This window comes from Loxodonta africana, chromosome 1 (genome assembly GCF_030014295.1).
Source record: "Loxodonta africana isolate mLoxAfr1 chromosome 1, mLoxAfr1.hap2, whole genome shotgun sequence".
NCBI classification, from domain to species: domain Eukaryota; kingdom Metazoa; phylum Chordata; class Mammalia; order Proboscidea; family Elephantidae; genus Loxodonta; species Loxodonta africana.
In genome coordinates, this window is record NC_087342.1 from 210,264,347 (window position 1) to 210,279,012 (window position 14,666).

A 14,666-nucleotide genomic window follows, 5' to 3' on the forward strand; every position below is an offset into this window, starting at 1 on the left:
TCAAAGCAACACACAAGCCCCGACAGTATGACAAACTGACAGATATGTGGGGGATAGGTGTAGTAGCATTCATAAATAGTACGTATTTTCATTGGAGTCTAATTTGTGTGCCTGTGCTTATACACACCCTTACGCATATATCACACAAAATATCAATGAAGCTGAAACTAAATTTTCAAATAATTTTGGAATGTACTCCCAAAGATCATGAAAATGCCAAGCGTATGCTTCCTTATAATATCCAATGTTCCCCAATTAGTATAGCATTTTGTATATTATAGTTCAGTTGCATCAAACCTCACAACATTGTACAGCTTTCAAGAAGCAAACCATCTGGTATCACCTCTATCATGGTGGAAAATTATTTCTAAAATGATGTCACATGGAAAAGTCTCTGACACATGAAAATGTAATAATGTTTTTTCCATAAATGGAATAAAGTTTCAAGGCCTTTTTATCCATTCTTTCATTTCTTTGAGGACTTTTCAGATTTCTAGGGATTACATCCCACATCATTACCTCTTGTCCACAGAATGTAATTTCTTCTCAATCCTTACAGATTTACAATGTCAGTGCTACTATTATCATATATTAAAAAAAAAAAAAAAAAAAACACCTTGTGGCATCATGTTCAAATTTCTGTAGGGATGTTGCATATTATCTTGTAGTTAAAAGAAAGCTTTTCATATTTTTAGAAATTAAATTGTACCTTTATAAAATATATATGGTTTTATCTATATGATTCAGAAAACTGTAAAGGTATGAGTTTAATTGTTAAAATAACACAAGTCTGCCAAGCCTATATTTATTAAATTATGCGTAATGCTAACTGATTCTCTCTAGAAAACAGTTTTTAGAAGTTTCTTTATGGGATTACTCATAGCCAAGGCTTACTTACTCTGCTGAATATTAAGTGTTTTGGTTGCTTAATTCTCAGCATGTTGCCACATATGAGAAATTCCCAGGTCCAAGTTCATAAAACTCCATAAATTTTGTTTCTTTTTCTGAAATTGCTACATCTTTTTCTTTCAAAATTACTCAATCATTTCTTTTTTTAAAAAAATGACTGTTTTTGACTGTTAATAAACCAATATCAAACTTACATGGCATTTTATGAATATGAATAGTTGAATATGAATAGCTGTTTGAGTGTGGGCTTTGGATTCAGACAGGCATGAATTTGAATCCCAAGTTGTCCCATTTACTTAGCTAAGTGAATAGGGCAAATTACTTAACTTTCTTAGCCTCAGCTTCTTTATCTATAATATGGAGATATTAATGATACCAAGCTCAAAGTATTACTGTAAACAGGAAGTGTTAAAACATATGAAAAATTATTGAAATACTGTCTGACACATTGTTAGGACACATTAAAGGATTAATTCAATTGTTGCTATTATTACTAACAAACAATATTTATTATTAGACTATCATTTGTGATTGCAAAACTATAAACTTCCAAGCCTATCTTATTTTATTCTTATTGTAAAATATGAGGAAGGCTGTATACTTAAGGGGCCCTAGTGTTGCAGTGGTTAAGAGCTCAGGCTGCTATCCAAGAAGCTGGCAGTTTGAATTCACCAGCTACTCCTTGGAACACTACGGGTCAGTTCTACTCTGTCCTTTAGGGTCTCTATGAACTGGGATCAACTCGACTGCGATGGGTTTGGCTTTTTGTTTTGTACACTTAAATTTGCAAAACATTGTTGGGAAAAGTTGAAGAAAAACTAAAACGTAGAGAGAGGTATTGTGTGGGTAAATCAGAAGACTTGCTGTTGTTAAGAAGTAAATTCTGCACCAAAGTGATCTATAGAGTTAATATAACTCCAATTAAAATGCCATTTATGTGTTTTTTGTAGAAAACAACAATCTAATTCTAAAATTTATATTAAAAATTTGTGCTAATAATCTAAAATTTCCAAAACAGTTTTAAAAGAGAAACAAATTTGGAGGACAAACGTTACTTGATTTCAATATTTACTACAAAGCTACAGAAACAAGACAGTACGGTACTGGTCTTAAGTTAGGTGTATAGATCAATAAAAGAAAATAGAAGATCCAGAAATAGGCCCACACATATATGCTAATTGATTTTTTACAAAAATAACAAGATAATTCAATGGAGTAAAATACAACCTTTTTTATAAATCATTTTGGAACAATTGAATATCCATGGGCTAAAAAGTAAGCCTTCACATCATTAACAAAAATTTAAATGGATCATAGCCCAAAGATGAAAGCTAAAATTATAAAATGATGGAATCATAGGAGAGATTCTTTGTGACTTTGTATCAAGCAAAAATGCTTTAATAAAACACAAAAAGCATTCACCATAAAAGGAAGCATTGATATGTAGGTTTTCATCTTAGTTAAAACCATTTTTCGTTAAAGATGTTACTGTAAAAACTAAGACACAAGCCACAGAATAGTAGAAAATATTTGCAAAACATATGGGTGGTGAATCACTTGTATAAAGAATATATATAAAAAACACAACTCAAATGTAAGAAGAAAAGCAGCCCAATTTCTTTAAAATGGATAAAAGATTTCAATAACCACCTCACTAGAGGAGATATACAAATTGTCAACAAGTACATGAAAAGGTGGTCAAGAGCGTTTGTCATCACATAAATACAATTATTTTCCAGAGTGTTATACAACTACTTATCTATCAGAAGGGTTTAAAGTAAAAAGGCGAACAATGGTGTGAATGGTGATATAGAGTAACGGGAAATTTTACACATTATTGAGGTGAAGGAAATTTGGGGGAAAATAAAAGGATGGACTATATCTTATAAAGTTAAACGTATACTTACAATAAAAAAAAACCCACTGCCGTCAAGTCAATTCCGACTCATAGCGACCCTATAGGACAGAGTAGAACTGCCCACTAGAGTTTCCAAGATATGCCTGACGGATTCGAACTGCCAACCTCTTGGTTAGCAGCCAGAGCGCTTAACCACTATGCCACCAGGGTTTCCATATTATACTTACAATATAAACCAATAATCCCACTCTTAAAATATTTACTCATAAATTGAAAAACTTGTGCTTCAATGTTAATTGCAACTTTACTTAGCCAAAAACTGTAATAGCATTAAAGTTCATCATTTCTGAATGAAAAAAAAAAAAAGCATGGTATATCCATTCAATGAAAAATTGCTCATCAAGAAAATGAATGATCTACTGATACAAAAGCAAGGTGAATCTCAAAAGAATTCTAAGTGAAAAATTCCAGAAACAAAATACTATATACAGAAGGGCTTTATCTGCATAAAATTATAAAAAAGGCAAAACTATAGTGGCCAAAATCAGATCAGTGGTTACTAAAGCTGGAGTAGAGGGAGAGAATTAGCTTCAGTGAGACATAAGTGGAAATTTGGGATGAGGGGAATAGTCTATAATATAATTTTGGTAATGTTAACCCAGCTATATATATTGTAAAGAACTCATCAATGTTATATTTAAAATTAGTGAGTTTTACTCCATATAATTGGGATACTACAAATTAGGTAAGATTGATACTGTGGCATTCAGAGCAAATGACCAAGACTTGGGGGTTAGCAAGACTAGAGGGTCCAAGACATCATATGTTTTAATTATAACAAAGGTACACATAGCTTAATGTTCACAACACGTTTTGTGAAATAGAATGCTACATGATGTGGATGTTGTGTGAACACCATGTTATGTATACAGGAGAGAGGTGCTCCGGACAGTCACCAGGCAAACCCACAAACTGTGCCACAGCCACTGAGCCAAGAGACCACACAAAAACTTTGGCACCACAACCACTGGTCCTGTGTGGTCACTACCTGGTCTCTGAGAGCCACACACAGCCCCCATCTTGGCCTGCCCATCACGGTGTGTACTAGCTCCCCAGCTGACTGCCTCCCTTCCCTTCTTTCCTCCCTGTCTGCCTTCCTTACCCCACCTAATGGGCTATAAACTCTTCCAGCTCAGCCGGCCCTTACTACACCTTCTTTTACATCTCTACTTCCTTCCCAGATGCTTTCTTGCTCCTCTTCCCACCACCACGTCAGCCCAGACCACTTGGTGGCCACAACCGTGGGAGGAGCTGTGGCCTCAGGCCCAAGCATCACATGCTAGGCACCTGGGCTCGGTGGGGCAGCAGCATCAGTGGGACAACCCCCATAGTGGCATCTAGGTGGTCCCTTCCTCAGTTGAGCACAGTGAAATAGGCAGCTGATGCTGGGTGTCGGGGATCCTGCCCCCTGCTACTCAGGACTGAGGCATTCTCTGGACCCAGGGAGCTAATGAGAGACAGATCAGATCTTCATACTTAGTAAAGTCTGTCCACTATGTCCATTCTCCCATAGGGATTTCTGAACTCATGGGAACACAGATGTATATGTGGTCAGATGTTGCCAGAATGGACATTATGTGGCAAATGACTGTATATTTATATAAATAAAATTAAGTTAAGCAAAAAAAAATTCAAATATATCTTCTATAAATTAAAAAAAATTAAAGTTAGAAATTTGAAGGATAGTATGATTTTGAAAACTAAGGTTAAATAGAGATGTGATCTAGAAGATAGATCTGAAGAAATTACCCAAATTGCACCACAGAGTAATAAAAATATGGAAAATATGACAGAGAGGCTAAAATACAGAGAAAATTTTTAAAAATATTCAGCAAACATCTTTGTTCTGTACACCTGAGCAGAAGAAAAGGAGATATGTTGGGGTGTGATTAGTAATATTTTCTGGATTTCCTTACAGATTAGTTTTGGGATATGAAAGGAAGAGGAGTCAAGGTGGTCCATCATTTTCTAGCAAAGAAGAAACATTTGAAAAAAATTATCAAATACTGAGCCATAAAACAATTATCAAAAATTTCAAATTTGTATAATATAGATCACATTTTCTGAAAACAGCATAATTAGAAACAACAAAAAGAAACTTTCTTGAAATTTAAGAAAAATCAATCTTATGTATCCATTTATGAAAAGATATTAAAGAATAGAACTAAAATTTAGTCAAAAAATACCATATATCAATAGTTCTACCAAAGAGCTTAAATATTTTTAAAGAGAAATTTGTATGTAATATATAAATATATTGTTGTTAGGTGCTCTCAAGTCAGTTCTGACTCACAGTGATCCTATTAGACAGAGCAGAACTGCCCCATAGGGTTTCCAAGGAGTGGCTGGTGGATTTGAACTGCTGATCTTTTGGTTAGCAGCCGAGCTCTTAACCACTATGCCACCAGGGCTCCATAAATCTATTAGAAAAGGATAAAAATTGAAAATTAAAGAGAAAGTATTAAATTTAAGGAGCTAGTAAAGAAATTTTAGAGTAACACTGAAGAATGCAAAAGGGTGGCTATTAAGAACAAAGCAGGACGTAATGAAATAGAAACGAATGAACAAGAATTAAAATTGCCTTCTTCAAAAATCCACACAAATAAATTGACAAACTTCTGGCAAGTTTCATCAGAGACAGGGAGAGACCAAATAGACATTAGACAGAAAAAAGGAACATCACTAATGTACAGAGATTAAAAACAGAGCAACAGAACATTATATCCTATGCCAATAAATGCGAAAATTTAAGTGACATGGACAAATTACTAGGAAAATATTAAATAAAACCAACTGAAGAAGAAATAGAAAACCTGATTATATCTATAACCTTTTAAAAAACTGAATCGGTAATTACAAACCTTCCAACTATTAAAGAACAGAAAAAATAAATTTTACCAATTAAAAATTGTGATTAATGTTGAGTAGCTCAGACTATAAGATAAATATTATATATATATGTAAAACTTATCCAACTGCAAATTAGACAAAACCTAAGATATAAGTATAAAAAGGAAGCTGAAGGGGAAACAAGGGAAATAAGGAGGGTGAGACAAAAAAGAAGGAAGAGGAAGAAGGAACAGAAGTCACAACAGAAGTAGAAAAAGCAGCAATAAAAACAAGAGTACAAGCAAACACAGACATTAATAACCTGAATATAAAAATGTCTTTAAAAACTTACTGTTTAAATGGAAAATTATTATTAGCTGACAAAAAAGCATACTTCTTTAATACTAAAAAATGGAAAATTCTATTAAGTGTCAAGAAAGGGAAGAATTACCTATTTAGCTTTATAATTCTCGGCAACACAAAATGTCAGAAGGCAACACACTGAGTTTGAGGATCTTATTTTATTTATATTGCTTATTTACTTAGTGGACACCCTGGTGGTGTAGTGGTTAAGAGCTACGGCTGCTAACCAAAATGTTGGCCGTTTGAATCCACCAGGTAGTCCTTGGAAACACTATGGGGCAGTTCTACTTTGTCCTATAGATTCACTATGAGTCTGAATCAACTCCATGGCAATGGATTTGGTTTGGTTTTATTTACTTACCTATGTTACTCATATTTATATGGCTTGTACTATTTTTAGGAGTACTGTTTTCCAATATTGACTCATTCAATTCTTATAATACTACTATGAGATAGTTCTTTTATCACCCCTCTTTTGAAGATGAGGAAATAGAAACACATACACATTAAAACCATTTCATGACTCATGGGACATATGGCTTTCCACTCACTTTTTATGTCTCTGGAGTTCTTTTCCCACTGAAAGTATGTTCTTCTCTCCAGTGGGGACTTGTGTAATGGTGAAAAGTGAAAGAAATGTTCTTTGAAGCAAAGTATCTTGGGTATTAGGCCAAATCAAATTTGCCCGTGTACCCAAATGGAAGGTGCCCTGGAATAAAACCTATTACCCTAGACGGGTGGGCCAGACGGGCTCCCACAAATCATGTATTTTAACATATTTCTCAAAATCTATATTACCAACCAAAAATTTAAATGCCCTCAATGACTCAGCATGCACTCCGTTACTGAAAACAGTACAAACAAAATATTCAGAGCAGAAAATAATTGGGTCTTGAAAGGATCACAAGAACAATAAGCAGTAGAGTTGAGTTTTGAGGACAGATTCAGAGTTTGAATCCACCAGGTGCTCCTTGGAAACTCTATGGGGCAGTTCTACTCTGTCCTGTAGGGTCGCTATGAGTCGGAATCGACTCGACGGCACTGGGTTACTGCGTTTTATACCAGGCTGCCTAACAAAAAGTTTGTGGCCCAGAAATTCTATTTCTAATCAGTTTGATCGTCATGCACAGAGGCAAAAGGAAAACATTTTCAGTTAAATTTCACTGCCTATTCCCAAATGCAACTGTCAGGTTTTTAACTTATCTGAAATCATTTTAAGTCCTATATTCAATGACTTGTTATAGTTTACTCGGCAGAATCTTCCTTCCTTCCCTCCTTCCTTCCTTCCTTCCTTCCTTCCTTCCTTCCTTCCTTCCTTCCTTCCTTCTTGGTGGTACAAAAAATAATAGTACATCTAAGATGGAATCTTAAAAAACCAGAATCTTAGAATCAATAAAATACTGTAAATTTGCAGAAGTCTTATCATCAATGAACTTTTCCAAACATATTACTTAAAAATGCAATTAAGGGAGAAATAAGTCAAGCCACGAGTTGCAGTACTGAAGGATTCTACAATGAAAATACTAAACAATGCAGGGAGCATCAAAAGGAAATGGAAGGAATACACAGAATTACTGTACCAAAAAGAATTGTTCGATGTCTAACCATTTCAGGAGGTAGCATATGATCAAGAAATTGAGGTACTGAAGGAAGAAGTTCAAGCTGCACTGAAGACATTGGTGAAAAACAAGACTCCAGGAATTGAAGGAATACCAACTGAGATGTTTCAACAAAGGTGTACAGCATTGGAAGTGTTTCCTTGTCTATACCAAGAAATTTGTAAGACAGCTACCTGGCCAACCAGCTGGAAAAGTCAATATTTATGCCTATTCCAAAGAAAGGTGATCTAACAGAATGCAGAATTATCAAATAATATTATTAATATCACATGCAAGTAAAATTTTGCTGAAGATCATTCAAAAGTGGCTGCACCGGATACCAATAGGGAACTGCCAGAAATTCAAACCGTATTCAGATGAGGATGTGAAACAAGGGATATCATTGCTGATGTCAGATGGATCCTGGCTGAAAGCAGAGAACACAAGAAAGGTATTTAACTGTGTTTTACTGACTATGCAAAAGCATTTTACTGTATGGATTATAACGAATTATGGATAACTTTAAGAGGAATGAAAATTCCAGAACACTTAATTGTACTCATAAAGAACCTATACATAGATCAGGAAGCAGTCATTCAAACAGAACGAGGGGATACAAGGTGGTTTAAAGTCAGGAAAGGTGTCCGTCAGGGTTGTGTCCTTTCGCCATACTTATTTAATCTGTATGTTGGGCAAATAATTTGAGAAACTGGACTGTATGAAGAAGAACGTGACATCAGGATCAGAGGAAATCTCTTTAACAGCCTGCGGTATGCAGATGACACAACCTTGCTTGCTGGAAGTGAAGAATACTTGAAGCACTTACTGATGAAGATCAAAGACCACAGCCTTCGGTATGGGTTACACCTCAACACAAAACCAAAAAAAAACAAACCCATTGCTGTCGAATCAGTTCCAACTCAGAATGACCCTGTAGGACAGAGTAGAACTGCCCCATATGGTTTCCAAGGAGCACCTGGTGGATTCAAACTGCCGACCTCTTGGTTGGCAGCCATAGCTTTTAACCACTAAGCCACCAGGGTTTCCCCTCAACACAAAGAAAACAAAAATCCTCACAACTGGACCAATGAGCAACATCATGATAAACAGAGAAAAGATTGAAGTTGTCAAGGATTCTATCTTATTTGGATCCACAATCAACACCCAGGGAAGCAGCAGTCAAGAAATTAAAGAATGTATTGCATTGGGCAAATCTGCTGCAAAAGGCCTTTTCAAAGTGTTACAAAGCAAAGATGTCACCCTGAAGACTAAGGTAGGCCTGACCCAAACCATGGTGTTATTAATCACCTCATACACATGCAAAAGCTAGACAGAGAATAAGGAACACTGAAGAAGAATTGATGCCTTTGATTTATGGTATTGGTGAGGAATATTGAATATACCATGGATTGCCATAAAAATGAACAAATCTGTCTTGGAAGAGGCACAGTCAGAATGCATCTTAGAAGTGAAGATGGTGAGACTATGTCTCACATTCTTTGGACATGTTATCAGGATGGATCAGTCCCTGGAAAAGGACATCATGTTTGGTAAAGTAGAGGGTCAGTGAAAAAGAGGAAGACTCTCAATCAGATGGATTTACACGGTGGCTGCAACAATGTTGTGAGGATGGCTCCAGACTGGGCAGTGTTTTGTTCTGTTGTGCGTAGGGTTGCTATGAGTTGAAACTGACTCGAGGCCACCTAACAACAACAACATACTTCAGGGGGCCATGGGATGAAACAATATAAATAAAACTTCAGAATGGAGAAGTTCTGATGTAAATGCTGTTGATTTTTAAAAAAGTAAAAATTATTTCTATTAATATGGTTATAATCTTTGATGCAAAAATCAACTATTGAAAACAAATTTACATTATGTTAAGTGATAGTTTTACAATAGTCAGAACAACAATGCCAAGATCTTGTCTATACAAACATGGAAGCACCTGGGTGATAAGGATGTTGGTAAGTAGCTTAAATTGAATGTATGCATATACAATTTCTCATCATATATGGAGAAGGTGCACACATATTTTGGAAGCACTAGGTCTGCTCTCTAGGAATCTTTTATTCTCAAAATAATTTTAGAAGTTGAGCAAACCCCTTATCGCTAGTGTTAACAAAGTCAGTGTTTAAAAATAAATAGATAAAACCTTTACAAGAAGACCAACAGAAAAGTCAATATGTACTGACTTCTGTCTTGGATGTACAGCCAGAATGCTCCTTAGAAGCAAGGATGATGAGACTTCATCTTACGTATCTTGGACATGTTTTCGGGAGGGACCAGTCCCTGGATAAGGATACCATGCTTGGTAAAGTAGAGGATCAGTGAAAAAAAGGAAGGCCCTCACTAAGATGGATTTGACACAGTGGCTGCAACAATGGGCTCAAGCACAACAATGACTGCAAGGATGGCACAGGACCAGCAGTGTTTCGTTCTGCTGTACATAGGGTCACTATGAATTGGAACTGAATCGATGGCACCTAACAACAACAATCTGGTAGTTTTGAGAGAAAGTGAGAGCGACAATGGGAATGGAAGGGGTTCGAAAGCTGGAGGGAGAGCAACAGTGATTACTCTGAGAAGAGATATATTGCCCTAAGCTCAAGTTGTCAAAAGTCTCTCCCTAGAAAGATGAACAAGGGATGCATAGACTTTGTTATTTAAATATGTTTCTTAAAACATATTGTCAATTTTTTTTTTTTAAGAAAACGTACTATGGCCTGGGCCTAAGAGAAAGCAGATTTAATCAGCACCTGATCATGGCTAGGACTGTTATGACAGGTGCTTGATAGTATCTAAATATTTATATTTTTACATGTTGTTATATTTATTCTTCATTTTAAAATGCTGTTATTAATTCAAGGTTTACAGTATGCTGATACAATAGAAGATCATGTTTTAAACCAGTCCATTGTAAGGAAATATTATTATATTACATGATTAATTACACCATTAGCAAGACTAGAAATTTGGACTTTGAAGTCCTAACAGAGTAGCTACTATTCATCCAATGGGCACTGACCCTAATTGAAAACAAAGATATTAGCGATAATGAGTTTTTTTCTCAGATGTACTTTCTTACAAACCTGTGGACAGAAATCAATAAAGTATCATAGCTCTTTGAAAGGGTTAGGTGGAAAAACATAGTTCTACAATACATCACTACAAAATATTTATTTGAGTTTTCTTTATTTTGATTCTAAAATGTTTATTCATTTAAACATTATTCTTAACTTTCATCAGTTTACTGCAAACAATAGTACAATATCTATTAACAGAAAACAATGTTGAAGAATCATGTCCTTCAGTTGCAATTATAACAATGTGAATAAAAAAGTGGGATTCTTTTTTCTGCAGCCAAGTGGTACCTTGGGAAAATAATTCCAATACCTTCTATTATGCCATGATTTTATAATTATATCTGAGAATGTGGTCCTAAATAACAATTTATCTTAAGAACAATTGATTTAAAAACTTTACTGTTTATAAAAATGGCTTTAAAGAATTGCCAAATCATTTCTTCTAACACACAATAGAGCGTTTACTGAGGTAAACAATGTTCACCGTTAATGTATTCAATTTGAGCAAATTGTTTCAGTGAGAGTAAAGCAAATGTTTTTTTATCCACTGCTATCCTTAGAAACCTTGGTTTTGAATTATGACAGTTTCCTTAAGTGTTTTGTTTACATCATCTTAGCAGAAAATAATTTAAAAGGGATAAGAAAAAAATTTAGCCCTGAATGCTTCCCTAAATATATACATATAAAACCCTTACACACACATACCTTGGTGAAGATGTATGAGAACAAAACACAGTAAATACTCTCAATTCACCAATTTGACATATTTGTCACACAAAATCCCACATAGAGCAGCCTTTGATTTCCAGGGATGACAGTATAAGTATTCAACCAGTATTCCCATGTTGTCAATTCATGACACTCACAGCAGAACTAAAGTGAAGGTATGAATTTATTTCATTCTGCTTTGACAAGCACTACATAAAACTTCCACTTTTTCTCAGATGTGCTTTCCTACAAAGTGCCCACCTCTTCGTGTCCCACAGCCCCATTCTCTGTGAGTTATTGAATATCTTTCAACTTAACGAAATTGTAACGGAAAAAATGTGCCATTTGGTACGTACAATGCACAAGATGGGGTGCTTCCAGATGGGGCTTCAGAGAGAGATACAACCCATATTTGTCTTAGAGGAGCTCTCACATTAATAGGAAGGAAGACAGATGAGCTACCCAACCATCAAGCATCATGAGTGCTATTAAAGTTTGGTACAGAACTCTGAAGAAACCCAGAGAATTACTATTGAATTCAGCCTCAGCAGAGGTGAAGGATAAGAGATCCCAGAGCTGGCAGGGATTTGTGCAAAGTCAGAAACAAAGAGTAGATCTCTACAAGAAAGTCTTCACAGTCCTTTCAGAAAAAGATGGATTATTGGAAGTGTGGAGACAAAAGGAAAAATGGGACCTGGGAGTAATGTAACTCCCAGGGAACCAACAAACTAGTTCATGTCAGAGAACAGTGAAAACAAGGCTGGGAATGTAGAAAATGGTCAGCTTATAAAGGGTCTTGATGGGATGTAGCTATTGGACTGATTGAAAGCCATTTTAGGAGTATGACCTCATTTGCATTTTAGATAAGGTACTCCAGTTGCCTCTGGAGAAAACATTTAAAAAAAAAAAGTGGGAATGAACAATATCCAAATGGAAGGAAAATAAATAGCATTGGCTCAAACCATAGGAGGGGGAAAAAGAAAGGAAGAAGGATTACAGGAATGAGTGGAAGAAGAAAGTAATAAAAAGTATTAAGTTTTTTTCAGAACTAGAGAACAAAGCTATAATTATAAATCAATGAGACCAATTTTTTTTGATGTCTAGTAAATGTTCTAAGAAAATTATTCTAGAAACTGTTCTGAAACCATATAGAATTAAATAGTCTCCTCAAGAAAGAATTGCTTAAAAGCACTATACTTTTGGGGGGTGGAGCCAAGATGGCGGAGTAGTCAGATGCTTCCAGTGGTCCCTCTTGCAACAAAGACCCTCAAAAACAAGTTAATCAATTATATATATGACAAGCTAGGAACCCTAAACATCAAAGGCAAAGTAATCATTCTGAGTGGCGGGGGAAGGAGAGATGGTACAGAAGCAGCAAGGAGTTGCCAGACCTTACTCAGCAGAAACTAGAGCCCCTCAGCCCTCATCAGCTGGTGTGACAGTGGTGGGGCTGGTGGTAGCATTTGGGATTCACTTACTTCAGCAAAAGGAGGCAAAAGAAGTAGCACAGCCCTGATCCCCTGGTATTACCGCAGTGGGGCTGGTGGTAGCGTTCAGCACGTAGTAACTTCAGTGAAACAAGGTGAGAGAAGTGGTGCAGCCCCAAACCCCTGGTGCAGCTGCAGTGGGACATGGTCTCCGTAGCCACAGAGAACCAGAAGCACAGAATCTTCTCAAGCCTCTAGAATCACCAAAAAACAGCACTCTTGGCACAAGATAAGTGATTTTGTCTAATTTGCCACATGGATCCAATAGCACCCCATTTGAAAGAACTCTCTCCTATCTATCTGATCCCTCCTCCCTGTGCCCTGAGTTGGCTTTAGTGACAGTCGATTTCCCCAGCCTGAGGTAGGTCCTGCTGCTCACCCTGAGCCATTCTCCTGGCCCTGGAGAAGGGACAAATTAACAAATGGGGGAAAAATAATCTGCCAGCTCCCCTAACTGGGAAATCAGTGCAGAAGCAACTCCTGCCCAGGCACAAGTGGTCCACAGTCTTTGAAATGCCATTCACCCCTTTATGGACACATGTAGCCCCATTTCGGCAGCTAGGCTTTTGTTGTTATATTGTAAGGGTGTATGTGCCTGAGTTCTGGCTTTAACTGTTTCAGCTGTGTGGTGGAAGGGTGGGCTTTTGACATTTGAAACCACTCTGCTATTAAGCATGGTCCTCACCTACCCACATCAGGGGCCTGAGGATTGGTGGCTCCACCTATGGTACCTAGCCACCCATGACAGGGATCCAAGGATAAGTGTTGCCTCCCAGTCCTTACAGTTAAAAGAATTGAGTGCTTATGATACAGCTGTAAAGCCCACCCACCTGTGCACTCTAGAGAACAGGGATGTACCTTCCTCACAGACACTTGGGGGAAGATTCTGAGCACCCTGTGCCTTGCTCAGAGAGTGACCCACTGCTGCAACCTGAAACCTATGAATACATCAATCACCACTGCTCCTCTAAGATTGTAGGTGAGAGATTGCACCACACACTTGGTGACCAACTACCTGGACACCTGAGCTGAATCCATACAAGGAAAGTGAATGGACTCCTAGGCTCATATACCTAGCAACAGCTTTAGCCATCTGGCGACAGGACATTAGAGCTTCAAATAATCAAGTTAGCTCACTCAAGTAGCCTATTTGGGTATATCAAACAAAACAAAGGAAGGAGCTAGAAAACAGTAACCAAACAAAAAAAAATAATAATACAATAACTTATAGATGGCCTGGAGACAATAACCCGTTGCCATCGAGTCGCAGTAGTCGATATCAAATCACATAAAGAAGCAGACCATGATCACTTCAACCAACTCCCAAAACAAAGATTCAAGGAGGAATCTTCCAAATGAAGATGTATTCCTGGAATTACCAGATGTAGAATACAAAAGATTAATATACAGGACTCTTCAAGAGATCAGGAAGGAGATCAGGCAAAACACAGAGCAAGCCAAGGAACACACAGATAAAGCAGTCGAGGAAATTAAGTTTATTCAAGAGCATAATGAAAAATTTAATAGGCTGCAAGAATCCATAGAGAGACAGCAATCAGAAATTCAGAAGATTCACAATAAAATTTCAGAATTAGATAACTCAATAGAAAGGCAGAGGAGCAGAATTGAGCAAGTGGAAGGCAGAATTACTGAGACTGAAGATATAACACTTTGCACCAATACATTCAAAGAAAAATCAGATAAAAGAATTAAAAAAAAATGAAGAAACCCTAAGAATCATATGGGACTGTATCAAAAGAAATAACCT